The following is a 13,303-nucleotide window of genomic DNA, read 5'->3' as shown; positions in this document are numbered from 1 at the left end:
TAAAATATAATTATAGAAAAAAAAAAAAGAAAGTTAGGATTTTGAAGCTCCACCTCACATACTTTTGCCATCTGGCCAGGAGAAACTGATCCTTGGAGAAGGACATTATGCTCGGAATGGTGCAAGGACAGGAGAGGAAGACCCCCGATGAGATGAATTGGTACAGTAACTGAGATTGGAATGGATGTAGGTGTGTTGAAGTCGGTGAGACTGGCTCAAGATAGGGCAGGCTTTAGAGATGTTGAACATAGGGTTGCTATGAGTCAGAGGTCACTCAATGGCACATAACAACAACATATAGATTGAATATATAGGGAGAAAGGATACAACCCTGATACACTCTTTCTTCATTTTATTATATTTTGTGTGTGTACCGTCAGATCAGATCTGACTGGTACAGGAGGAGATTGCCCCTCCTTCTCCAGCAGAGCATCTGGTGGATTTGAACCGTGTGCCTCTGGGATTGCAGTGCAGCTTTTTGCCACTAAGCCACCAGAGCTCCCTTTCTTTCTTCATTTTAAACCATATATTGTTCCCATGCTCTGTTTGCACAAGTCTCTTGATTTAGGTGTATGTTTCACATGAGCACAATTAAGTGTTCTGGGATTCCCATTCTTCTCAATGTTAGCCATAACTTGTTATGATCCACACAGTCAAATGCCTTTGCATAGATATTCTTCTGGTATTCTTTACTTTCAGTCAGGATCTATCTGGCATCAACAGTGATATTCCTGGTGCCACTGCCTCTTCTAAATCCTTTTTGAACTTCTGGCAGTTCACTATCTCTATACTGTTCTGGCTATTTTTTAAATGATCATCAGCATTATTTTGCTTGCATATGATATTAATGATATTGTTTGGTAATTTCAAGTATTGATAGTGGTTTTGGAGAAGAATACTGAATATTCCATGAACTGCCAAAAGAATATGTCTGTCCTGGAGGAAGTATGACCAGGATGATTCTTAAAAGGAAAGGTGATAAGACTTTGCCTCATTCTTTAAGCATGTTTTCAGGGAAAAAACCCCACATAATTCTGGGAAAAGTGGAACATCAGAAAAAGAAAAAGAAGACCTTCAGTAAGATGGATTGATACAGTCACTAACAATGAACTGGAACCCATCAGAACTTGGAGGATTATGCAGTAAGGCAAAGTCCAGCTCTGTTGTTCACAGAGTTGTTGAGTCATAGTCAACTCTATCGCACCTAACAAACAACATACCACTTGGGTGAACTCTAGTGGCATAGTCAGTAGAGAGTTGTACTGCTAATCCAAAAGTTGTGCCTCTATGCTGGTTCGAATACACCAATGACTTCCAGGGAGAAATATGGACAATCTTCTCTTGTGTGATTTACAACTTCTGAGAAACTGCTGGAAGGTCAGCTGTGAGCTAATTTTGACTCAACAGCAATGGGCTCAGTTTGAATTTTATATAAGGAAACAGCAGGGAGTCTCAACATCCATTTGATGCAATATGACTGATAACCTGACCACCACAGATTGGTCCAGTAGTGGGGGACTCTCCTAGGATGAGCCAGCATCTTTCTCCCAAGAACTCTAAATGAAGAAGGTAAAGGTGTTCTGGTCTAAATTCTGGTTGATCTCCTAGTGGAAGCAGTGAAAACTGGAGACTTTACCTACCATTTTGCCTCATTTGGACTGATTCTCAGAGAGAGCTTCTCTTCATTTGGAGAGAAGTATTAGGCACAATTTCAGCAAAGGCTTAGAGACCAACAAAAATCCCGTGAAGGCTTTAGAGTTCTGGCACTGATGAGGCTGAATCTATCTTTGTGCCAAATTCTAGCAATTTCTCCCTTAGGAATATACCAGTAAGTCCTGTGTAATGTTCTTGCTAAGGAGACCTGGTAGCACAACAACTAAATGCTAGACTGTGGTTCGAACACACAACTCTGCAGAAGAAAGATATGCCAGTGTGTTCCCTGAAGACCTAAAGCTTTTGAAAGCCTTTGGAACAGATTACAATGAGTTGGACTCAAAGACAATGGTTTTGGTTTTTCAGTAAGGTTCCTATTAGGAGTCCTGATGGTGTGATGGCTCCAGCATTTGGCTATTTACTGAAAGACTGACTGTTTGAACAAACACAGAAACTTCATGGTAGAAAGACCTTATGACCTGCTCCCCTAAAAACTACAATCTAGGAAACAGTATGAGGTAGTTCTACTTTGTCACAGAGGGTTGCTGTTGTTATGTCCTGTTGAATCAACTATAACTCTTAGCGATCTGAAGCCTGCCCTTTCAAGTGCCAACAGCATTCACATGGAGGTAGTACGAGCCAAAAATCTACTCAAAGCCACCTAGAAGTAGTAACAAGGTTCTTACTGATCCAACTAATGAAATAGAGTCTCAGATTCTTTCCAGTGCTTGAATATTGCAGTACACAGAATGCCAGAGAAAGTGGGTCTTCTTGTTTCCAAATCTGAAGAGATACAATGGAGAACTAGAACTGGTGGAAGGCAAAACGTGATACTAGTTGAACATTAATTAAGTGGAAAGACAGAACTTATATGAACTACTTTGGTTAGTTCCTGGGTTATGGTCACACACACACACACACACACACACACACACACACACACGTGTCAAGATAAGAGTGAACAAGAACTCTATGTGTTAAGTTGCAGACTAAGTAAACATCTCCTCTTCCCTTCCTAAGGATCCCTGGTGGAATGTTAAATAGTGTGGTGGACTATTAGCTGAAAGAAGGGTTCACCATCTCCTCCAAGAAAGATTTTTCTTAAATATTTAGAGCTTTGGAAACCTGATAGACAGTTACCATGAGTCAGAACTGACTTGACAATAGCAATGGATGGGTCTCCCAAACTGTTTTTTCTTTTCATTTTTCTCTCCTAGTCCTAAACATAAGAGGGCTCTGGTGATCTAGTGGGTAAGGATCTGTGCTACCAACCTAAATTCAAGTGATTTTGAATCCTTGAGATGCTCTGTGGAAGAAAGACAAAATCCTCCTGTGTGATTTACAGCCTGTCCAAACCTGTTAGGGGTCAGCTATGCGTCGGTTCTGACCTAATAGCACAGAACAACAAGTCTTCGATTTAGGGGGTTTTGGTGGCGTAGTCCATAGGGAATTGTACTAACCTAATGATAGTACCTTTCTGGCAGTTCAAATCCATCAACAGTTCTGGGAGTGAAAGATGGACAGTCTCCTCTTGTTCAATTTACAGCCTCAGAAAATCCACTGATTTAGACTGGTGTTTGAGTTTTGAGTCACGGATAAAACATTGAGCTATGGGTTCCTACAATACTATTGTTAGCCCTGACCGTGACATTTTTATCATTAGAATGATTCTTTTTTTATATAATTTGGTGAGAAAAATTTGTATTTAGAATTAGCCAGCTGGACTCAGTTTAGATGATGCCAGTTTTGTTGGCAACATACAAAGCGTCAGTCAGGAGCAAGTCGGACATAGGCCTTCTTCTCTCCATCAGGCCTAATCAAAGTGTTGACCTTAGCCACATAAATATCATAGAACTTCTTTACAGCTTAATTTGGTGCTTGTTGACCTTGACATTCACAATGAACACAAGTGTGTTGTTATCTTCTATCTTCTTCACGGTTGACTCAGTGGTCAGGGGAAATTTGATGATGGCATATTGGTCAAGCTTGTTTCTCCTGGAGCGCTCTTCTGGGGGTATTTGGGCTGCCTCTGGAGTCTCAGCGTCTTAGGCCGCCGGAAGGTGGGTTATGTGTGAATCTTCTTTTTTTTTTTTGGTTGTGGATGCCCTTCAGGACTGCCTTCTTGAGCTTTAATGCCTTTGCTTTGGCATTTGGGAGAGGCAGGGGCTTCCTTCTTTGCTTTCGGCGCCATCTTCATAGAAAGCCCGTTATATATATTTTGTCATTTGGGTGAAAGCTTAAGAAATATTAATTTTCCACTCAATAATTTATACACTTTTTGCTTCATGGCATTTGTTGCAATCCTATAATGATAATCCTAAATATGCCATTGTTATTGTTCACCATCAAGTCAGAACTGACCCATAGCTGACCCTCCAGTGGGTTTTCAGAGGCAGAAAATTGCATGGAAGGCGACTGTCCGTCCTTCCTCCACTAATATGTAATATGTTTTATTTATATTTTAATTTCCCAAGAGCACAGAGCATATTCCTAAATGTTTGTGACTAATGAGAGACTGATTAAATAAAATAATAAAAATTTTCATGGGGATGTTTTTATATATTAAATGTCTAAGCCTCATTAAATGTTCTGACCATATATGATAATTATTCTTGAAATTGATCATAGTTTGCCTATAAATCTGTTGATTTTTTAAAAAATTTTATTAGTTTTAATGAACATTTACAGAGATTTTGGGTTTTCATTCATTCATTGTTGCACTGTTTTCTCCACCCTCCTCCCCAGTTCGTTCTTCTTTCCCCCAATGTCTGTTTTAATTGTCCAATTGCCACAGTGCTTGTCAAAGCCAGTTCTGATTAATCTCCTTTGTCAGTGTGTCCCTTGCCATTCCCTATCACTCGTCCCTGAGAGAGACTTCACCCTGATTCATAAGGAAAAGGGGATGGCGTATTCTCTTAGCTACTTCCTGCTGAAAAGGGACGCTGTGGGTTTCAGGAAATCTGTTGATTTTTAGCTAATTATAATATTTTTCTTCTTAAGAGTCAAGACAGCTACGATTGCCCTCCCACCTTGAAAATTTCTTCCAATACTTGCTTTTCAAAAATACTTTTTTCACAAATACTTTGTCCCAGTTGCTAACTGATTTGCTAACTGGGTCAGGTCATCAACCTTCTAAGTCTGTGCCTATAAGCTTTCTTGACTTAGGAAATCACTATTGCTTCTATCATTTTTTTCCAAAGCTCTTTCAATCTAAATTCTCCACAAATCTACTCATGATTAAGAAGAAGGCTGATTTGTATCCAACTATAACTGAACTCTACCAACAAAATCCTCACCAAAGAAAAATAATGGGATGGGGAGGGGGCATTCTTTGTTTATTTGGATAGACCTAAGTATCAAAGGAATGGGTTGGGAAAACCTAGGATGAGATGGATAGATACAGTGACTGGGATAATGAGGGCAGGTGTGTTGGAAATGGTGAGATGGCTCAGGATAGAGCAGCGTTCAGAGCTGTTGTACACAGGATCACCACATGATACAAGCAACTCAATGGCACATAACAACATTCAGCACTATCTACAAAGCAGAAAGAGAAAAGACAGTGCAATAGTTTAGAAATTCCAATGCCTATTTTCTGTTCTTAATCTTCACTGTCTTCCGCTTACTAGCTCTATGACCTTCAAAAAAGGAACTGAAATATGCTGTACCTCAGTTCCTGTTGCTATAAAATGGGATAATACTGATGATGTCAATAAGTTACTCTGACAATTTAACAACATAATAAGTATAAAATCCACACAAGCATTCCATAAATGAGAGTTTGTGTTGTTGATGATGAAAGACTTGGTTCACTGTTTCTACTTTATCTACATTTGTAGAGAAGTAGATGGACTGGAACAGTATATCATCCAGAACTGCCAGAAATACAAGCTGGGTTTAGAAGAAGTGGTGGCACTAGAGACATTATTGACAATGATGAATGGATCTTGACAGAAAGCAAAGAGCACCAGAGAAATGTCTATCTGTGTTTCATTGGCTATGAAAAGGCATTTGATTTTGTGGATCACAACAAATTGTGGCTAATCTTGAGGAGAATGGGAATCCCAGAACACTTGATTGCGCTCATGCAAAACCTATAGTTGGACCAGGAAGCAGTCATCAGAACAGAGCAAGGAAACACTGCATGGCTCAAAATCAGGAAAAGAGTGTATCAGGGACATGTCCTATCTTCATACGTTTTCAACATATATGCAGAACAGATCATTTGGGAGGCTGGACTTTATGAGGAGGAATGTGGCATAAGGATTGGAGGAAGACTCATCAACAACTTGTATTAGGCAGATGACACAACCTTGCTTGGTGAAACTGAGGAGGGCCTGAAGCCCTTGCTTCAGAAGGTCAACGATTGTAGTCTTCAATATGGATTGAATCTCAACATCAAGAAAAATTTCAAGGGGAGCTCTGGTGGCCTAGTGGCAAGGAGCTGCAACTACAATCCCAGAGGCGCATGGTTTGAATCCACCAGATGCTCTGCCGGGGAAGGAGGGACAATCTCCTCCTGTACCAGTCAGATCTGATTTGATGGTACACTCACACAAAAATAATCAAATAAAAATTAAAAAAAATTAAAAATAAAAGAAAAAGTTCTTACCACTGTGCCAATTGGCAGCACCATGATAAATGGAGAAGAGATTGAGGTTGTTGACAATCTCAGCTTGCTCGGCTCCACAATCAACAGTCTTGGCACTAGGAATTAGGATATAAAAAGATAATGAATTGCTCTGGGAAAATCTTCTGTTAGGGACCTCTTCAGAGTACTGAGAAGCAACAATGTCAATCTAGAGACTAAAGTGCACCTGATCCAGGCCATGCTCTTCACAATTATGTGCTATGCATCAGAGAGCTGGACAATGACTAAGGATGACAGAAAAATAATTGATGCCTTTGAGTTGTGGTGTTGGAGAAGAGTCTTTAACATATTATGGACCACCAAGAAAACAAATAGATCTGTCTTGGAGAGGGTAAAACCAAGTTTCTCCTTGGAGGCTAGGATTTTGAAGCTCTGTCTCATGTACTTTGCAAATATGGCTAAGACAGACTAGTCCTTGGAGAAGGACATTATGCTCAGAAGGGTAGAGGGATCACAGTACAAAAGAGGAAGACCGTGGATGAGATGGATTGATACAGTAACTAGGGCAATGGGATTAGGTGTGTTGGAGTCAGTGAGACTGGCTCAGGACAGGGCATACTTCAGAGCTGTTCTACATAGGGTTGCTATGAGACGCAAGCCACTCACAGCACACAACAACAACAACAACATACAAGATTGTTTGTGTTGTTCTTAACCTTTAAATTTTCACCTTATCATTATTTTGCCTCTTTATAACATTTTAACAATAATTTATCCTATGTTGTTGTTGTTTGCCATAGAGTCTTAACCAAACTCTAGCTGATACTCTAGAGGGTTTTCAGAAACAAAGCATTTTAGGAGTTTGAGTATCTGTCTCCAGCTGAGCAGCTGGTGGATTTGAACTGTGTACCTTTGGGATTGTAATGCAGCCTCTTATCATTACAAGGCCACCACTACCAGACTTCTCTAGATTTATCCTACTGCCATAGATTTTTATTCACTCATTCATTGCCTTTGAGTCAGAAATGACTCATAGCTGACTCTCCAGCAAGTCTTCAGAGGCTGTAAATCACACAGGAAATTGTGGATATTTCTTCTGTGCAACTGCTGGTGGATTTGAACCTCCAGTGAGGTACAGCTTTGGGTTAGCAGTTGCCAAACATTATTGATATCTTAACCTGCATGTTTTCCATGATAGATTGAGAATTCTAGATGTAACGTTTAACTATAGACGGGATTTTCTAAAAATGTAGGCTTGATGTTTTTAAGGGACACAGTAAAAATAACCTACTTTAAAAGCAGCAGCCAGTTTGCTAAAGAAGACTTATTTTCATGTCTGGTAGGTCATTGTTTTTCTAGGGAGACTTCCACAATCCTCTACATGAAATCCTTAAGAACATTTGCTTTGAGTCTGGATTAGAAAACAATAACACAACAATTCCAAGAAATAAATCCAACACATACCCATAAATTAGACTTCTTGATGAATTACAATAAAAATATTTTTTTAACTGATCTTATTTTTTTATTTGTTAAATGAAACTATTGGTAGGTTTTAAGATGAGTTCCAGGGATATTTTTGTATAAGGTTTAAAGATTCTTTCAGGGCAATAGTTTCAGAGGTTTATTCACTTCCCATGGCTTGATTAGGTATCATTGTCATGACAGGAGTCTAGAATGAAGGCTGCATAGAGGAGTGGACTTGAGGGGAGGGAATGTATAACAATGAAAGAATTTTTCTTCTACTTTCCAAAGAGAAGACCAAGCTGGGGAGGGGGAAGGGTGGGTGGGGAGAAAAGTGCAACAACAAATGAATGGAAATCCAAAGTCTCTGTAAATTTTCATTAAAATTAATAATAATTTAAAAAATTTAAAAAGTGTGGAGAGTTCATGAGCATTTTAAATTCTATTCTGCATTTCCTACCCTTTTGATGACGATTCTCTGCTAAGGAAGCGTTGTTCAGAATGCTGAGTGATGGTACCAGGGCGTCATTTAGCTCTAGTCTTATGAAAAAGAGGCAGTTGTCATTGGAGGCAATAGTTGTATATCCATATTCTTCTCCTAGTTATAACTCTCCTTTGTGGACCATCCCTAAACCAGGCATATTTTACATGATTTCAGAAGACTAGAGTTCATCCAAAGGCTTCACTTCGTTAAACCCTGAGAATACCTCAGATTCGTGGCCTAAGTTTAAAGCAAGTTTTAGAGAAGTTAAGTGACTTGCCTGTGCTGGATTATTTAACATTCTGCTGGGTTCAAAATGAAAGAAATCTAACTCCTCGCTTAAAAAAGGAATATTGACTCATACAAATGATACTAGTTCTAGGCGTAACTAAATTCAATAGTCTTGATTATATCATGGGAACTCAGCATTTCAAATATGCGCTCTTGACTGTCTTTGGAATGTGAAAAGGACAAAAGAAGTGGCCATAGCTTCCATCATTTTTACAGTTTAAGAAACAAGAGGTACCCCTTTCTGAGCATTCAGAGATGTTATCTTGTGAGAAATCTCATTGATCAGCTTAGATCATTTACCTCCCTACCTGGGAAGAGGGAAATTCCAGGACTGCCAGTCCCATCAAGCTCAGAAGAAATGACGGAGAGGTGTGGCTCTCACATGAAACAGGTGTGTGTGTGGGAGACATTCATTGCACTAAAGGCTATTAGTACAGTTACTATGGAGTCAGAGGAAAACTATTCTGTGTCTGATTTTCAATGGTTGATTTTTGGAAGTAGATTTCCAGGTTTTTTCTTCCAAGGTGTCTCAGGAGGAACTTGAACTTCTAACCTTTCAGTTAGCTGTTGAGCATGCTAGCCATTTCTATCATCCAAGGAAAGCATACTGATGCCAGACCATGATTAGAGGCAGAGTTAGAAAGAAACTCGAGGACCATTGGCATTCTCTGATCTTGGCCTGGAGGTTGCAGTGGGAAAGGGAAATAACTGAGAGCAGAAAAAAGATCTGAGCCTCTTTTAAAGGAATATAAATTAGAAATGCAAAAGCTCTGAAATTAAGTCAAGTCAAATAACCATTTTTTACTTTTAGAAGTATATGAGTATTGCAAAATGCAAATTCCAGCTATTGCTAATGAATGCTTCCACACACATTCTATAATTTAGGTGCAAGTGGATTGAAAGGCATGCTTCTGGTTTCCTTCCTGTGACAGTGGGTACACTAGAATAAAATTTTGAGGAATTAAGAACACGGAAAACTTTATTGGCAAATTTTTATATGGGTAAAACAATATTACATATAAGGAGAAACTAGATGATTTGGGCAATAAGTAGTATTTATTCAATAGTTAACCTCATTTAAATCTACTGTTTCTTCTATGAGCTAGGAATTATCAGTTTGCTAAATTACAGTGGAGGAGACCAAGGTTTTGTTGCTATTGTTAGGTTCCATGAGTACCAAGATTTTGAGGGCTGAGTAATTTGCCCCCTGGGTGTCTGAGTTGAGATTAACTAGGTGTTTCTGATTCTTAAGCCTGTGCTCTCAACTCTATGCTTATATAATCAGATAGAGCTTCCTCACTGCAATTCACTGTTGTACAGTCGAAACTGACTCATAGCCGCCCTTCCAGTGGGCTATTAGAAGGCTGTAAAATGCACAGCAGGGAGGAGTTTTTCCCCAGCAGTTGATAGTGGATCTAAACCATGAGAAAGATGACTAAGGACTATGCTGCTAGAGATCCCTAGATAAAGCTTGAAGTTCATTTGATTGCTGAATTTGACTGTTTTATAAGCTATTGTTTGCTGTACCCGCTTTTGTGTTTTATTCTGTATGAAATAAAGCCACAGAAGCTAACTATATCCTTCCTCTCATTTCCCCCCAACTCTTGGCCTGAGTAGGTAAAGAGCTGTGCTGCCAACACAAAGTTGGGTGGTTCGAATCTACCAGCTGCTCCAAAGGAGAAAGATAAGCAATCTCCTCCCCTGAGATTTACAGCCTCTGCAAACCTGCTGGAGGGGATACTTGAAATGTTGAGTTCCTTCAACATCATCAGGATTACTGAATTCAGCTATGCCTAGGACTAGTTTCAGTTATATGAGTCAGTGAATTCAATTTTTGACAGCTATTTTGGAATTAGCTTTTTATCATTTACGCACAAAAGAATCCTAAGAAATCCTGCACAAGTAACTTAACATCTCTAAGCCCTACTTTTCACTTAGAGCCTTAACCTGAGGTGTTTTGAGTAAGTACTTTGTGCACCACCAACACCATTACCCTACCCCCAGTAATTAGCTTCCCGATCTACCAGTGACATAGGGACTCTCCCTAGTAATAGTGCAAAGTCCTTCCTGTGGTTGCCATTTCTGGATTGCAGCTCTAACTAACTGCTAGGTAGGCTGCACATCTCAGGAGATTGCTTATCTTTCTCCTTTTGAGCAGCTGGTAGATTCGAACCACCCAACTTTGAGTTGGCAGCACAGCTCTCTACCTACACATTTTAAATTTCAAGCAGTAACTAAGTCCATTAATCACATGGAAAGCCATAAAAAACCCAAAACCAAACAAAACAAAATCTACAGCTCATGAAGCACATCAGAAAACAAGTGTACATTTTGATCCAAGAAAATATCAAGACTGAGGATGTTTCCTACATAAATAAATTTGCCTCAGAGTAATAATATGACACCCAGGTTCCCTTGTCTAACAAGCTGTGTGTATCCTCCTTTTACCAGTGTTCTGTCCTCCTACATTACCACATTTACACCCACAAATCTATGCTATTATATTTCTGATGATATCTTTTCCTGCTGTATTTGCTAGTTGGTAAATTGTTTGATATCATGGCAACTCAATGGTATTTAACAACAATAATAAAACCAATACCTATTCAACCTGTTTGATGATGATTCTGCTTATTATTTTAAACTCTAATTTAACATTCACTGTGCCTTTCTGTCTTATCACATGGTTTGTCCATCAATAGATTCATAACAATCTCAATTTTGATATCTGGAAAATGAATGGCAACACCCAGTGTTTTGTCACATGTTAGCGGTTTCCTAGATGGCTAGAATCAAGAATGGTGTGCAGTAGGGCTGTATCCTTTCTTCATATCTAATCAATCGGTATGCTGAACAAATAATTTGAAAAGCTGGACTTTATGAAGAGGAATGTGGCATCATGATTGGAGGAGGGCTTATCAACAAACTGTGTTATGCAGATGATACAACCTTGCTTGCTGAATGTGAGGATTTGAGATGCTTGCTGTAAAAGATCAAAGACTATAGCTTTCAATATGGATTACATGTTAATATCAAGAAGACAAAAATCCCACCACTGGGCCAAAAGGCAGCATCATGGTAAATGGAGAAAAGCCTGAAGTTGTCAACATTTTGATCTTATTTGGATCTACAATCAATACCCTTGGTACTAGTAGTAAAGAAATGAAAAGATATATTGGGAAAGTCTGCTATTAATACCTCTCCAAAGTACTAAGGAGTAATAAATGATGTCAGTTTAATGATTAAAGCGTGCTTGGTACAGGTCTTTTCAATTACTTGCTATGCATCTGAAAACTGAATAAGGATGGCAGAAGAATTGATGCCTTTGAATTGTGATGTAGAGAAGAATGCTGACTATCCAGTGGACTGCCAAAACACACACAGATAAATCTTGTTGAAAGTACAACCAGAGTGTCCCCTGGAGGGAGGGACGATGAAGCTTTGTCTCATATACTTTGGGCATTTTATCAGGAGGGTCTATCTCTTGGAAAGGTGGAGGGTAAGTGAAAGAGAGGAAGTACTTCAACTGGATGGATTGACACAGTGACTGCAGCAAATGGCTCAAGTACATCACAGTTGGTGAAGATGGCATAGGATAAAACTGAGTTTAGATCTATTGTTCATAGGATCGCTAAGAGTCAAACTCAACTCAGTGGCACCTACCAACAACAAAAACATGTGACTAGAATGTATTTATTTTGATATTACCTAAAGTTATCAGACTAAAGACTTTTTAATACTTATTTGTTCTTTTGGCAGCCCATGGAATATTGAATATTCTCCTCTAATATCACACTTTAAAGGTTTTAATTCTGGCGAGCTCTGGTGGCCTAGAGGCAAGAAGCTGCACTGCAACCCCAGAGGTATGCGGTTCAAATCCACCAGATGCTCTGCTGAAGAAGGAGGGACAATCTCCTCCTGTACCAGTCAGATCTGATTTGACGGTACACACATAAAAAGTAATAAAAATTAAAAAAAAATTTGAAAAAAAAGGTTTCAATTCTTTCATCATACTTATTCATTGTCTATCAGATGAAAAGGATAGAAGCAATACCAGAGATTGGGTAGGGTCTACCTTAGTATTAAACAGACATCCTTGCTCTTTGCCACGCTGGAGAACTTGCCAGCAGATTTCCCTAATGCAATCTGGCCCTAAGATAAGCCTTTGGGGAGCTTCAAATTATCTTTCCAGAAATTAAAACTCAACATCTGAATTAGAACACTGCTCCACCCCTACCACCCATCTCAATTTCTCTTGGGAAATTCTCAAAATAAAAAATGGAAAGGTGTTCCCAGCTCAAGGTCCTGTTCTGGGACAACATCCTCTTTTCCAGGAGCTTTAGTATATCTTTTAATTTCTTGATACTGTAATAATGAGTGTTGATTGTGGACATAAATAAAATAAAATCATTGACAACTTCATCTTTTTTCCATTATGGTGTTGCCTATTGGTCCATTGGTGAGAATTATACCACTAAAGTTAATTGTTAGTGATACAAAAAAACCCATAAAACTAAACTCACTTCTGCCAAGTACATTTTGCCTCATAGTAACCATAAGGGACAGAGTAAACTTCCCATGTTTCCAAAGTTGTACATTTTTACAGTTGGTCTATTTCATCTACCTCCTGCAGAGTGACTGTTGAGTTTAAAATGTTAATCCTTTGTCTAAGCAGCCAAATGCATTACGCGTATATTGCTAATGATGTTGTTGTTGTTGTTATGTGCAATGAGTCGTTTCTGACTCATAATGACCCTATGCACAACAGCCCTAAACCCTGCTCTATCCTGTGGCAACCGCACCCCCTCTGACACACCCATCCC

Source organism: Elephantulus edwardii, unplaced genomic scaffold (assembly GCF_000299155.1).
Source record: "Elephantulus edwardii isolate Elephantulus edwardi_28Jun2011 unplaced genomic scaffold, EleEdw1.0 scaffold00104, whole genome shotgun sequence".
Taxonomy (NCBI): Eukaryota; Metazoa; Chordata; class Mammalia; order Macroscelidea; family Macroscelididae; genus Elephantulus; species Elephantulus edwardii.
This window is presented reverse-complemented; position numbering follows the sequence as displayed.